The 14,105-nt window shown below is 35.6% G+C and overlaps 1 protein-coding gene and 1 non-coding gene across 2 annotated transcripts in view; one reads left to right on the forward strand and one right to left on the reverse strand.

Annotated features, from left to right (window-relative positions):
- Positions 1-14,105, forward strand: part of IL1RAPL2 (interleukin 1 receptor accessory protein like 2) — a 167,361-nt gene that overhangs the window by 57,919 nt on the left and 95,337 nt on the right. The gene's annotated exons all lie outside the window — the stretch shown is intronic.
- On the reverse strand, positions 9,453-9,559 carry LOC114675144 (U6 spliceosomal RNA). Its single transcript, XR_003726243.1, has one exon. It is a non-coding gene; the product is annotated as a U6 spliceosomal RNA (small nuclear RNA).

Here is a 14,105-nt window from a genome sequence, read left to right on the forward strand (position 1 = left end):
CAATTTGTAAAACCTAGGAGATGAATTGCTTAACCTAGAAATATCAAAACAATAAGAAAAAGTTATGTCATGGATGCACAAAATATATGTACATCCTAGTCTACTTTATCATTTACACAAATATAATATACAAAAGTATATTATGAAAAGTTAAAGACCCTGTATCAAAAAAGTTTAAATTTATCAAAACTTATACAAACACAGACCATACATGGTGCCATTCCCAGTTGAGAGAAATGTAAACAAATGTAAAGATGCAGTATCAAATTATAACTGCATAAAATTAACTGTAGTGTGTACTATACTACTGTAATAATTTTGCAGCTACCTCCTGTTATTGCAGTGAGCTCAGGTATTGCTAGTACCACTTAAAATGCTGTGTGCTGCTAATCATCTTCATGTGAGCAATTCCTCTCTCCCGTAAATTGAGTATCACAGAAAAAAAGGGATCTCTGGTGTTATTTATGTAGTTTTCATTGATTTTAGTGCAATACCATAAGCTTTGGATAATACCATGAGAACCCATATAAATTGCCACGAGTGATGCTGGAAATGTCCCCAAGAAGCAGAAAAAAGTCTTGACATGACAGGCAAAAGCTGAATTGCTTGTTATGTACCATAGATTGAGGTCTGCAGCTGCAGTTGCCTGCCGTTTGAAGGTAAAATAATCCAGCTTGAAGATTATTGTAAAAAAAAGAGAGAGAAAAGAAAATTTGTGAAGCCATTGCTGCAGTTCCACAACCAGATGCAAAAATGTTGCACTTTTTGAAAAATACCTTTTTATTTAGTATTGAAAATGAAGCTTTTAGATAAGTGCAGGATTGCTCTAAGAAAGGCATACCTATAAACTCTAACACGATTTAAGCAAAAGTCAAGTCAATATATGACAACTTAATATGAAGCATACAAAGTTGAAGAATTTAATGCCAGCGAAGGATGGTTTGATAATTTTAGAAAGAGGTTTGGCTTTAAAAATGTCAAGATAACAGGAGAAGCAGCTTTTGACAACCAAGAGGCAGCACAAGTTTCCAGATGCCATTAAGAAAATCATTGAGGAGAAAGGATATCTTCCTCAACAGGTTTTTAATGCAAGTGAAAGCGCCATATTCTGGGGAAAAAATGCCACAAAGAACATTTGTTGGTAAGGAAGAGAGGCAAGCACCAGGATTAAAGGCAGGAAGAGACAGGCGAATTCTACTCTTTTGTGTAAATGCAGTCAGGTTTATGATAGGATTGCTCCTATTTATAAAACTGGTAACCCCTGAGCCTTGAAAGGAAAAGATAAATACCAGTTGCCAGTCTGTTGATTGTACAACAAGAAGACCTGGATAATCAATGAAAATCCTTTTTCTGGATTGGCTCCATCAATGCTGAAGTCAAGAAGCACCTTGTCAGTAAGAGACTGCCTTTAAAGTTCTTTTGATATTGGACAATGCCCCTGACCACCAGATGCCCCTGTGAGTTCAACACCACTGGCATCAGAGTGGTCTACTTTCTCCAAAACAGAATATCTCTAATCTAGCCTCTGGATCAGAGGGCCATAACAACCTTTAAGGCTCATTACATACAATACTCTGTGGAAGAGATTGTCAATGCTATGGAAGAAAACCTCCTCAACAGAGAGAGCATCAGGGAAATCTGGAAGGATCACACCATTAAAGATGCTGTCTTTGTTATAGAAAAAAACCATGAAAACAATCAAGCCCAAACCAATAAACTCCTGCTAGAGAAAACTGTGTCCAGATATTGTGCATGACTTCACAGGATTTATGAGAGAGCCAATCAAGGAAATGATGAACAAGAGAATACATTTTCTCTTTCTTATGATTTTCTTAATAACATTTTTTCTGTAGCTTAAATTATCAGAATACAGTATATAATGCATGTAGCATATAAAATATGTGCTAACTGATTATGTATGCTACTGATAAGGGACCAGTCAACAGTAGGCTATTAGAAGTAAGTTTTGGGTGAATCAAATTATATGTGGATTTCTACCTGCGTGTGTGTGGAGCGGGGGCAGTGGGGATTAGCGGCCCTAACCCCTGCATTGTTCAAGGGCCAACCGTAGCTGATAAATAATCAGTCAAGTCATCAAGCATAGTGGATTTTCATACGTTCACTCTTGTCTTGAATAGTTATAGCCCAAGGAGCTCAGCCTTACATAAAAGGAAATTTTATGAGCCTTTATTTTATGTGTATGTGTGTGTGTGTGTGTGTGTGTAATTTAAGCCACCTTAACAAAGCATCATATTGTACTTTTTTTCCTCCTATCATTTGGGAGAACGAAAAGCCAACCTACAAGAGAAAACCTGTTACATTTTTATGGATGGAATTTTAAAACACTTGACCTTTTGAAAACTATATTCATGATAATATTATTTAACATTACTTGTTTTTCTGAAAAAGACAAATAAGATGTTTTCTTTCATTTTGACAGATTAGAAGATATTAAATTTCACGGTAAATTGTTTACTGAGTGACTGAAATAAAATATTAATTCGCCAGCTGAGTATGTGTTTATTGAACTGGATTTTTTTTTTTGTCCTTTTAATGGTTTTTCGAAACGGGTTTTTGTTTTTTGTTTTTTTTTTTTGCTGTTTTGAGCAAACATGAAGCACAAAATACAGAAATTTTTACTTTCCCCAACTCAAAAACTAATAAAAAACCCACTTAGCTTTATGATTCATTTCAAATCATTTTAAAATTATCTAACATTATTTTAATAGCAAGCTGCAGCTCACAATTAGTTGATCTCTTTGTGATCTTTACCATGTTTTCAACAATATTTAAATAAAAATAAGATTACTTATTTTTGTGAATTATGTGGATTCCAAAATAAGTTAGAGTAAAAAGCAGGGTGGGTGTTTCTTAACCTTGTACAAAAAAGCAGTGAAAGATTTCCCACGTTGATTATTTCCCATTCAGTACGCTTTCTGGGATTCATTGGTTCAAGTTTTCTCTGTCTTCTGCACATGTGCTTCATGTCCCCAAAGGATGTGAAAGGGGTAAATATTTTATATTACTTATTTATAGAAAATCCTGGCTTGTCCCACCCACAATTTCACCCTGGTACCTAGTCAAATACCTGAGATTTCATTTCTTAGAAGATAAACTCAAGCATCACATTGTCCTGGTCTTGCTGCATTCTTCTCTTCTTTTTCCACCCAAAGCAATTTTTCTAATTAATTTTTAAATGTTGAAATGACCATTTTACAATCCCATGCAGGTGTAATAGATAATTCAGAAAATCCCATATACTCTTTACCCAGTTTTCCCCAGTGGTAAACTCTTCTAGAACTACAGTGTAATCTGACAACCAAGATACTAACATTGATACAGTATAACACAGAACAGTTCTATCCTGACAGAAATCCTTCATGTTGCACTTTTATAGTAACACCCATTTCCCTCCCACCACTATCCCCTATTTAACTCCTGGTAACCACTAAACTTCTCTCCATTTCTGTAATTATGTTATTTTGAGAATGTTAAATTTGTTTATTTTTCTAAAACTTTTACAGTGTTACATTTTACATTTGAGTCCTCAATCCATTTTGAATAATTTTTATTGTATAACTTGTGAGGCTTAGTTCAGGGTTCATTATTTTTTGCCTATGGATGTCCAGTTTTTCTAGCACCATTTGTTGAAAAGCCTATCTTTCCTCCATTGAAGTACTTTTATATTTTTGTAAAAAAATCAGCTGGGAATATTTGTGTGACTCTATTTTTGTGTTTCCTGTTCACACACACACACACACACACACACACACACACACAAACACACACACATATATATATATCTCCACCAAAGCACACAGTCTTGATGACTATAGCTATATAATAAATCTTGAAATCAAATGGAATGATTTTTCCTACCTTTTTTTCGCAATATTGTTTTAGCTATTCTAAGTTCTTTGACTTTTCATATAAATTTAGTGTAATCTTGTCTATATCTAAAAAAAAAAAACTAACTGGAATGTTGATAGTAATGCATTAAACCTTTATAACAATTTGGAGTAAATTGACATCTTTACTATGATGAGTCTTCCAATTCACAAACACACTGTGTCTCTCTAGTTATTTAGATCCTTTTTGATTCATTTATTCAGTGTTCCATATTTTTGGCATACAAGTCCAGCACATGTTTTGTTAATTTACACCTAAGTACTTTATTTTTTCAATGATTGTAAATGACACTATATTTAAAATATTTTTGGGTGTGTGTGTATATATATATTATATATAGAGAGAGATATATATACCCATACATATATACTATATATATATATAAATATATTTATTTATTCATTCATTTATTTATTTATTTCTTTGAGACAGAGTTTTTGCTCTTTCACCCAGGCTGGAGTGCAATGGTGCAATCTTGGTTCACTGCAACCTCCGCCTCCCGGGTTCAAGCAATCCTCCTGCCTCAGCCTCCTGAGTAGCTGGGATTACAGGCACCCACCACCACGACCCGCTAATTTTTGTATTTTTAGTAGAGATGGTGTTTCGCCATGTGGGCCAGGCTGGTCTCAAACTCCTGACCTCAGGTGATCCACCAGCCTTGGCCTCCCAAAGGGTTAGGATCAAATGCATGAGCCACCACGCCTGGCTGGTTTTTATATTTTTAATTAGTGTCTATGAATTGATTTCTTAGTTTATAGAAACACAGTTGATTCTTGTATGCTTATATTATATCCTGAAACATTGCTAAACTCTCTTATTAGTTCTAGGAGTTGTTTTTTTTATTTTTTTATAGATTCCCTAGGATTTTCAACATAGACATCATGTCATCTGGAAATAGGGGCAGTTTTATTTCTTTCTCTCCAGTTTGCATGTCTTTTATTCTATTGTTTTGCTTTATTGCACTGGCTAGAACTTCCAACAGTGTATTGACTAAGAGCAGTGATTTTCAGCTGTTGATAAGGGGTCATTTGCTCTGTCTGCTTTCAAAAATTTGTCTTTGTGTTTAGTTTCTGGAAGTTTAAACATATTGTGTCTTAGTATGGATTTCTTTGTGTTTACCCTGTTAGAGGTTCACCCAACTTTTTAAATCTATAGGTTTATATTTATACCATATATGGAATATTTTAGGCATTATTTATTTGAGTACCAACATCTTTTCCTTTTCTCCCCAGGACTCCAATGTCTTGAATGTTGAACCTTTTGTTGTAGTCACATAGGTCCTAGACTATCCATTTTTTTTTCTAGTCTATTTTCTCTCTACTGTCCAGAATGAGTAATTACTATTCTATTTTCAATTCAATGGTTTATTTCCTCTTTCCCCTCCATTCTGTTTTTGAGCCCATCTATTGAGCTTTCTATTTCAATTATTGTACTTTTTAATTCTGGAATTTTCATTTGGTTCTTTATATTTCTAATTCTTTGCTGGGACTTTCTATTACTATACTGAGGCTTCCTATTTTTAAACTTGATTCATGTATCTTCATAATTGTTTGCTGAAGTTTTTTATTACCACTGTTTAAATAATTGCCACATAATTTTAATATCTCTGTCATCTTCGTGTTGGTATCCATTACCTTTGTTCATTTATTTTGAGATTTTCCTATTTTCGGAATAACTACTAGCTTCCAATTTAAACCTAGACGTTTTGTACTATGTTCTTATTTAAACCTTCTATTTTAGCTGGCTTTCTCTAATACTGCTCCATCAGGGAAAATAGGGGAATTAGCTCATTGTTACTAGGTGAAGGTAGAAGCCCAGGTTCCTTATTCAGCTTTCACTGACACCCAAAGTGAGAGTCTCCTAACTACTTCTACATAGGTGAGAGTTCCAGGTTCTTCCATGGTCTCCACTGATACCTTAGTGGAGGTGGCTTTATTATTACTTGGCAATTGTGAAAGGCCTCCTCCGACAGAACCCCTGTGGGGAGTAGAGGGATGTCTCATTACAGCTGAGTCGGGGTAGAAGTCCAGACTTCTCACATGGTGTCTCACACAGATACTGCAAAAGGGCAAGAAGAATGTGATTCTCATTAACAACAAGCGGGGATTAAAGTCTTAGCTTTCTATTTGGCCATCTCTGATACCATCCCAATGGCGTGCTAGACAACTTGTTACAGCATCCTAAGAGTGAATGTCTAGGCTCTCCAATTATCCTTTGCTGGCATGGGCAGGGGTGGTACCATATTTTTTTTCTGTGATGTTTGGTTGGACTATAATAATTATTGTCCAAAAGCTTTCTATCTTTCTAGGCTTCCCCTTTTTTAGCCTTTTAGATAGGAAGAGCAGGTCTTTGTTGGGCTTTTTATGTCTGCGACTATTGCCATTTCTGGGTTTCTGGCTTATTCAGCAACAAGTCTGGTGTATATGAGACACAAAGAAGACCCAGGGACCTAACCACTGTGTCATTCCTTGTGTCCTGTAGTCCTTAGCCCGTCTGCCTTCTTCTCCCTGTTTATCAGCATCATCTTATGTTTGCTTTATACATAATATCCAGATAGCTTAGTTGTACCTCATGGGAAAAAATAGGAGAAATTATAGCAACTCTATCTTCCTAGAAGCATAAGGCTTTATTTTTAGTTTTAGTTTCAGTTCTGGGGTACATATGCAGTATGCGAAGGTTTGTAACATAGGTAAACGTGTGCCATGATGGTTTGCTGGACCTATCAACCCATCACCTAGTTATTAAGCCCAACATGCATTAGCTATTTTTCCTAATACTCTCCCTCCCCCCACCCCACCCGCTGACAGTCCCCAGTGTGTTGTTTGCCTCCCTGTGTCCATGTGTACCCATTATTCTGCTGCTACTCATAAATGAGAACATTTGGTGTTTGGTTTTCTGTTCCTGCATTAGTTTGCTCAGAATTATGGCTTCCAGCTTCATCCATGTCCCTGCAAAGGACGTGATCTCATTACTTTTTATGACTGCATAGTATTCCACGGTATATATGTACCACATTTTCTTTATCCAGTCTACCATTGATGGACATTTGGGTTGACTTCATGTCTTTGCTATTGTGAATAGTGCTGCAATAAACATACACATGCACGTATCTTTGTATAGAATCATTTATATTTCTTTGGGTATCTACCCACTAATGGGATTGCTGGGTCAAATTTCTCGTTCTAGATCTTTGAGGAATTGCCACACCGTCTTCCACAATGGTGGAACTAATTTACATTACCAACAACAGTGTAAAAGTGTTCCTCTTTCTCTGCAACCTCGCCAGCATCTGTTGTTTCTTGACTTTTTAATAATGGCCGTTCTGACAGGTATAAGATGGTATCTCATTGTGGTTGTGATTTGTATTTCTCTAATGACCAGTGATATTGATCTTTTTTTTCATATGTTTGTTGACTGCATGAATGTCTTCTTTTCAGAAGTGTCTGTTCATGTTCTTTGCCTGTTTTTTAATGGGGTCGTTTGTTTTTACCTCATAAATTTGTTTGAGTTCCTTGTAGATTCTGGATATTAGACCTTTGTCAAATGGATAAATTGAAAAAATTTTCTCCCACTCTGTAGGTTGCCTGTTCGTTCTAATGATAGTTTCTTTTTCTGTGCAGAACTCATTAGTTTAATTAGATCCCATTTATCAATTTTTGCTTTTATTGCAATTGCTTATGGTTATTTCATCATGACATCTTTGCCCATGTCTATGTCCTGAATGTTATCGCATAGATTTTCTTCTAGGGTTTTTATAGTTTTGAGTTTTACATTTAAGTCTTTAATCCATCTTGAGTTAATTTTTTAATAAAGTATGAGGAAGGAGTCCAGTCTCAATTTTGAGCAAATGGATAGCCAGTTCTCCCACACTATTTATTAAATGAGGGATTATTTCCCCATTGCTTCTTTTTGTGACATTTGTCAAAGATCAGATGGTTGTAGATGTGCAATCTTATTTCTGAGTTCTCTATTCTGTTCCACTGGTCTGTCTGTTTTTGTACCATTACCATGCTGTTTTGGTTATTGTAGCCTTACGGTTTAGTTTAAAGTCTGGTAGTGTGATGCCTCCAGCATTGTTCCTTTTGCTTAGGATTGTCATGGCCATATGGGCTCTTTTTGGTTCCATAAAAAATTTGAAATAGTTTTTTTTTTTTTTTAATTCTGTGAAGAATGTCAATGGTAGTTTAATGGGAATAACATTGAATTTATAAATTACTTTGGGCAGTATGGTCATTTTCATGATATTGGTTCTTCCTTTCCATGAGCATGGAATATTTTCTCATTTGTTTGTATCCTCTCTGGTTTCCTTGAGCAGTGGTTTGTAGTTCTCCTTGAAAACGAACTTCACTTCCCTTGTTAGCTGTATTCCTAGGTATTTTATTCTTTTTGTAGCAATTGTGAATGTGGGTTCATTCATGATTTGGCTCTCTGCTTGCCTGTTGTTGGTGTATCTGAATGCTTGTGACTTCTGCACATTGATTTTGTATCCTGAGAATTTGCTGAAGTTGCTTATCAGCTTAAGAAGCTTTGGGGCTGAGATGATGGGGTTTTCTAGATATAGGATCATGTCACCTGCAAACAAAGACATTTGGATTTCCCCCCTTCCTATACGAATACCCTTTATTTATTTCTCTTGCCTGGTTGCCCTGGCCAGAACTTCCAATACTATGTTGAATAGGTGTGGTGAGAGAGAGCATCTTTGTCTTGTGCCAGTTTTCAAGGGGAATGTTTCCAGCTTTTGCCCATTCAATATAATATTGGCTGTCGGTTTGTCATAAATGGCTCTTATGATTTTGAGGTATGTTCCTTCAATACCTAGTTTACTGAGAGTTTTTGACATGAAGGGATGTTCAATTTTATTGAAGGCCTTTTCTGCATCTATTGAGATAATCATGTGGTTTTTGTCTTCAGATCTATTTATGTGATGAATTACATTTATTGATTTGCATATGTTGAACAAGACTTGCATCCTGGGAATGAAGCCAACTTGATCGTGGTGGATAAGTTGCATGATGTGCTGCTGGATTTGGTTTGCCGCATTTTATTGAGAATTTTTGCATCAATATTCATCAGGGATATTGGCCTGAAGTTTTCTTTTTTTGTTGTATCTCTGCCAGGTTTTGGTATCAGGATGATGCTGGCCTCATATAAAGAGTTAGAGAGGGGTCCTTCTTTTTCAATTATTTGGAATAGTTTCAGAAAAAATGGTACCAACTCCTCTTTATATTTCTGGTAGAATTCAGCTGTAAATCCAACTGGTCTTGTACTTTCTTTGGTTGGTAAGCTATTTATGATTGCCTTAATTTTGGAACTTATTATTGGTCTATTGAGGGATTCAACCTCTTCCTGGTTCAGTCTTGGGAGGGTGTATGTGTCCAGGAATTATCTGTTTTCTTTAGATTTTCTACTTTATTTGCATAGATCTGTTTATAGTATTATCTGATGGTTGTTTATATTTCTGTGGGTCAGTGGTGATGTCCACTTATTCATTTTTTATTGTGTCTGTTTGATTATTCTCTCTTTTCTTCTTTATTAGTCTAGCTAAAAATATGGAACACTTCATGAATTTGCGTGACATCCTTGTGCAGGGGCCATGCTAATCTTCTCCGTATTGTACCAATTTTAGTATATGTGCTATCAAAGCGAGCACAGCATAAGGCTTCTAAAACCATTTTTAAAAATAAAAATTGTGTCCAGCTAGGTACCTCTTCCACTGGTAGAAAGTAATGAGCTCACTTAAGATCACTGAAACATCACAGGAAAGACTGGAGCTCATTCACAGTAGCTTCCATCTCATCGTAGTTTGATGCAGTCTGTTGGTAATGATAAATATTTTTCTAGACACAATTTCTCTTGATTGGTTAGCTGAAAGGCAGGAAAGCTTTCCAGTCTCTCTATGTGGACTGAGTTGATTATGAAGAGACCACAGAAAACTTATCTTTTCCTTGATGGCATCAGACTCAATAGAATCCACTTAGGGACCGTACACAGGAAAGCAAGATGGGGCTAACTAAAGTAATGTAGGAAAAAAGTATTCTCTTGTACCTGCTGATCCCCCTTTGGCAAAGGGGAATCTCTGTCACTTAAATATCTATGTCTCTAAAGGAACCTGCTAAAGGTTACTGCTAAATACTGGGAAATTGGTTTTACCATTAGATTTTGCTTGATACTACATTGCAGGGGCTGCTTCCCAAGGCACAAAAGTGTTAGATAAATGTCTTCCTCAATAATTACATAGTAACAACTGAATGTGTAACTACATGACACCTTGTCAAAACTCAATAATAATTACATAGTACTTTCGTTTTCCTCAACTAGTGCTATTATATCAGAGAAACAGGTATACTAAATCATAATGCTTTAGTGATGACATATTTATTTACTAAATCATCAGGTATGACATGAAATTTCTTCTTAAGTTATATTTAACAAGATACATAGTAATTTCATTATTTTCTGCTGTTTGCTATGTGAAGTAAACCTCCAAAGTTTTAAAGTTTCAAGTGTCCCTTGTGGTTGTTATTGTTCTTGTTTTTGCCAGATCAAAGAAAATGTCACCTGTTCTAGCAGTTGCTGAGAAATTGACCCTCTTTGCATGAAATGTAAGCACTGGATCCCATAGGACAAGTAAAACTTCTTTAACTTGATGATTTTATTCAATAAGTCTCTATACTGCACATTCTAAAGCTCACACTACTTTGCTCATTCTGTGTTACTTAAACTTCTGTAATTTCCTCTACTCCTAATCACCAGGCTGTATAGAACAAACAAAGATAAATACTTGCATTAAGTTGCAGACAACTTTAACAATCTGATTTTACAAAAGTCAGAAAGTAATTGTTTTTCCTGGTGATCCTAATTTGAAATGAAGCAGTTCAATGGCAGGCAAAGATTATTTTGGTGGAAGAAGGGGCTGTCCTGTGCTGTTTAGTAGTACACCACTGGCCTTTACCAGCTAAATGTCAGTAGCATTTCCCACCAGTTGTCACAACTGAAAATGGCTCCAGACATTACCAAATGTACCCTAGGGGGCCACAATTGTCCCTAGTATGTATACTCTAAAAAAAGATTAAATGAAAGTTAAATAACGTTCTGATGGAGATTGCAGTATAGTCAAATTCTACCACATATTAGCCCATTAATGAAGTGAAGCTATTCCAGAAGAACATTTCCTGAGAAGAAAGCTGTATCCCCTGCCCATTTGTAGTTAAGTGCCAATAGGGAGTTTATGTCACCTCCTGAAGGCCCAATTATTTGCCTGATATCAAAAGTATGGTTACATTATCCTGTGCCTAGAAACTAAAACCAAGAGATGTTGGTAAATGTATAGGGAATAGAGGTGAATAATTAAAAAAGAGAAAAAACATAAATAATACATAAATATTAGTCTGTAAGATTCAGTACTGACATAACATGTGAGTAACACATGAGCAATAAACTTTTTAAAAAGTCTTGTGAGTACATTGTAGGTGTATATATTGTGGGGTACATGAGATGTTTTGATACAGGCATGCAATGGCTAATAATCAAATCATCAAAAATGGGGTATTCATCCCCTCAAGCATTTTTCCTTTGTGTTACAAACAATCCAGTTATACTCATTTAGTCATTTTAACTGTACAATAAATTATTTTTACTTGTAATCACCCTGTTGTGTTATCAAATACTAGGCCTTATTTATTCTTTCTAACTACTTTTTGTATCCATTAACCATCCACATCCCCCACAACCCCCATTACCCTTCCTAGCCTCTGTAAACCACTCTTCTACTCAGATGAACCGTACATTTAATGGAATATGTACACACTCACCTTGCATTTTATAGAAGACCTGGAGCTCATAGCTATTCTTTAGATTATGAAGTCTATTGCAACTGATTTTTTTTTGTCTTTTCCTGACTTCTGAATAGTTGATACTAGGAGTCAATAGGGTAATAGCCAAAGTTTAAGATCAAAAGCCTCTGATACTTGAAATTGCAACCCCCACCCAATCCCTGTGGAGAGTCCTAAGGAGATACCAGGTCTTATCAGAGAGCAACAACTCTCTTGTCTTTCTTTGGCAAACTAGAGATTAAAAAAGGCTAATTTATATTGCATATAACTAAAACATATTATAATTTTCTATAACAAGCTGAAGCATTAGTTTTAAAATATGTATGCACAATCAAGAAAAAATGGTGCATAAGTGAAAAAGGCAAGGTACTATTTGGTTAGGGGATGGATTACAGCCTCCAAATATGTCAAGGAATGGCTTGCAGAAAAGTTCCTCTCTTGTTTTATACTATCATGTGATAGGCAAAGTCATTTCTTAATTACTCTTCACAGCTTCTAATCCCCTAGACTTGTTTACTATATGGAATCATAATGAAAGATGCAAGAACAACAAGCTATGACACTATAATGACACTTGAGGCTGTACTTAAGTTATAATCCAAGTTATATGTCATGGCAGATCAAGCACTTCTTTTGTAAATACTTTTTGTTAAATCATAAAGTTCCATACTAGGGGGAACATAATTAACTCTATGATCTAAACTCAGAAAGATAACCAGGAATTAAATATCCTGTTGAAAGTTTATTTTCAGAACAAGGTAAAATCATGACTTTCATACAGACACAAAAATTGATTAAATATTTATTTTATTCATATGGTATGAGGGAACCAGGCCAATATTATAACTGGTTCAAAATAAAATTCAAAAGAGTTAAAATTTGTATGGAGTAGAGGAACATTGACAAATGGAGACAAAACTGGTTTTTCCAAGGTGAAGTGGAGGAGCCAAATGTCCAACAGACAGAGTAGAATTTATGTATCAGTTACCTTCAACTTACAAGGAGTTGCAAAATAATTCAGACAAGGAACAATGAACAATGAACAGAACAATGATTTTGCTTAAATCAGGCCTAAAGGATACACTAGAGATGATGTATCATTTCCCACAGAAACATCAATTTTTACTAAAATTCCCCTCCTTTTTGATCAAAAAAGCCTGAAAATTATCTTGATCAAAAAATAAAACATATCATTAGACTGGATCTAATTATTTATGAAGGTGCAGCAAGTGTGTTAATTTGCCATATGGACCTTCTTAAGTTTATTTTGATGGATGTTTTCATAAAGAATCTCAGATTGGACTTTTAAAAGCTCCTTATTACGTGTTGACCTGAGACTAGGAAACAAGGATTTTGCCAATAGTACCTACAAATATGGGTGAATTTCTTTCTTTCTTTTTTTCTTTTTTATTTATTTATTTTTTTTGAGACAGAGTCTCACTCTGTCACCCAGGCTGGAGTGCAGTGGTATGATCTCGGCTCACTGCAACCTCCACCTCCCAGGTTCAAGCGATTCTCCTCCTCAGCCTCCCAAGTAACTGGGACTACAGGCACCCGCCACCATGCCTGGTTAATTTTTTCTATTTTTAGTAGTGACACGGTTTCACCATGTTAGCCAGGATGGTCTAGATCTCCTGACCTCATGGTCCGCCTGCCTCGTCCTCCCAAAATGTTGGGATTATAGGCGTGAATCACCACACCTGGCCAGAATTTCTTTCTTTTTAAGGTTTTCAAAACATCCTAAAGTCCTTGACTTGCCAGAAAGCGACCTTCCTTACTCATCTGTAAGTCTGAGAACCCTGGAATCCAGGTACCATTCCAGTTTTCCCAAGTTTACTTTGTAAGCATTGGCTTTATAAAGGCAGCTTTGGTGCTTTAAAAGTATCTGTTCATATCTAATTGAACAAGCATAATTTTCACATATAACATCCTAGGCAAGTCCTTGGTTCTATAACAGATGTTTCCAATTATTCTCCAATAAAAGGAGAATAAATTCTTACTGCAACTATGCAAATCACTACATTGCTAGGAAAATAAAAATATTCAATAAGAGTTTCTGAATTCTGAAGGGGTCAACAAGGAGAATAAAATACCATTTATAAATATTTCATTTCAGTTTATAAAAGCAGAGTCTACTAAATTATTATGAGTTATAGTGTAAAGGTACAAAAGTGTGATACCTTTCCTCACCAATCATAAGGGTAACAGGCAAGACTCCTATAACAAAAGATAGGTTAACAAGAGACAAGCATGACAAATTTATTTAATCAAAATTGTACATGACACAGGAGCCTTCAGAAATGAGGACCCCCAAACCTAGAGGAAGCTGCCTATATACTTAGGTTCAATAAAGAATGTATAGCC

Source organism: Macaca mulatta, chromosome X (genome assembly GCF_049350105.2).
Source record: "Macaca mulatta isolate MMU2019108-1 chromosome X, T2T-MMU8v2.0, whole genome shotgun sequence".
Taxonomy (NCBI): domain Eukaryota; kingdom Metazoa; phylum Chordata; class Mammalia; order Primates; family Cercopithecidae; genus Macaca; species Macaca mulatta.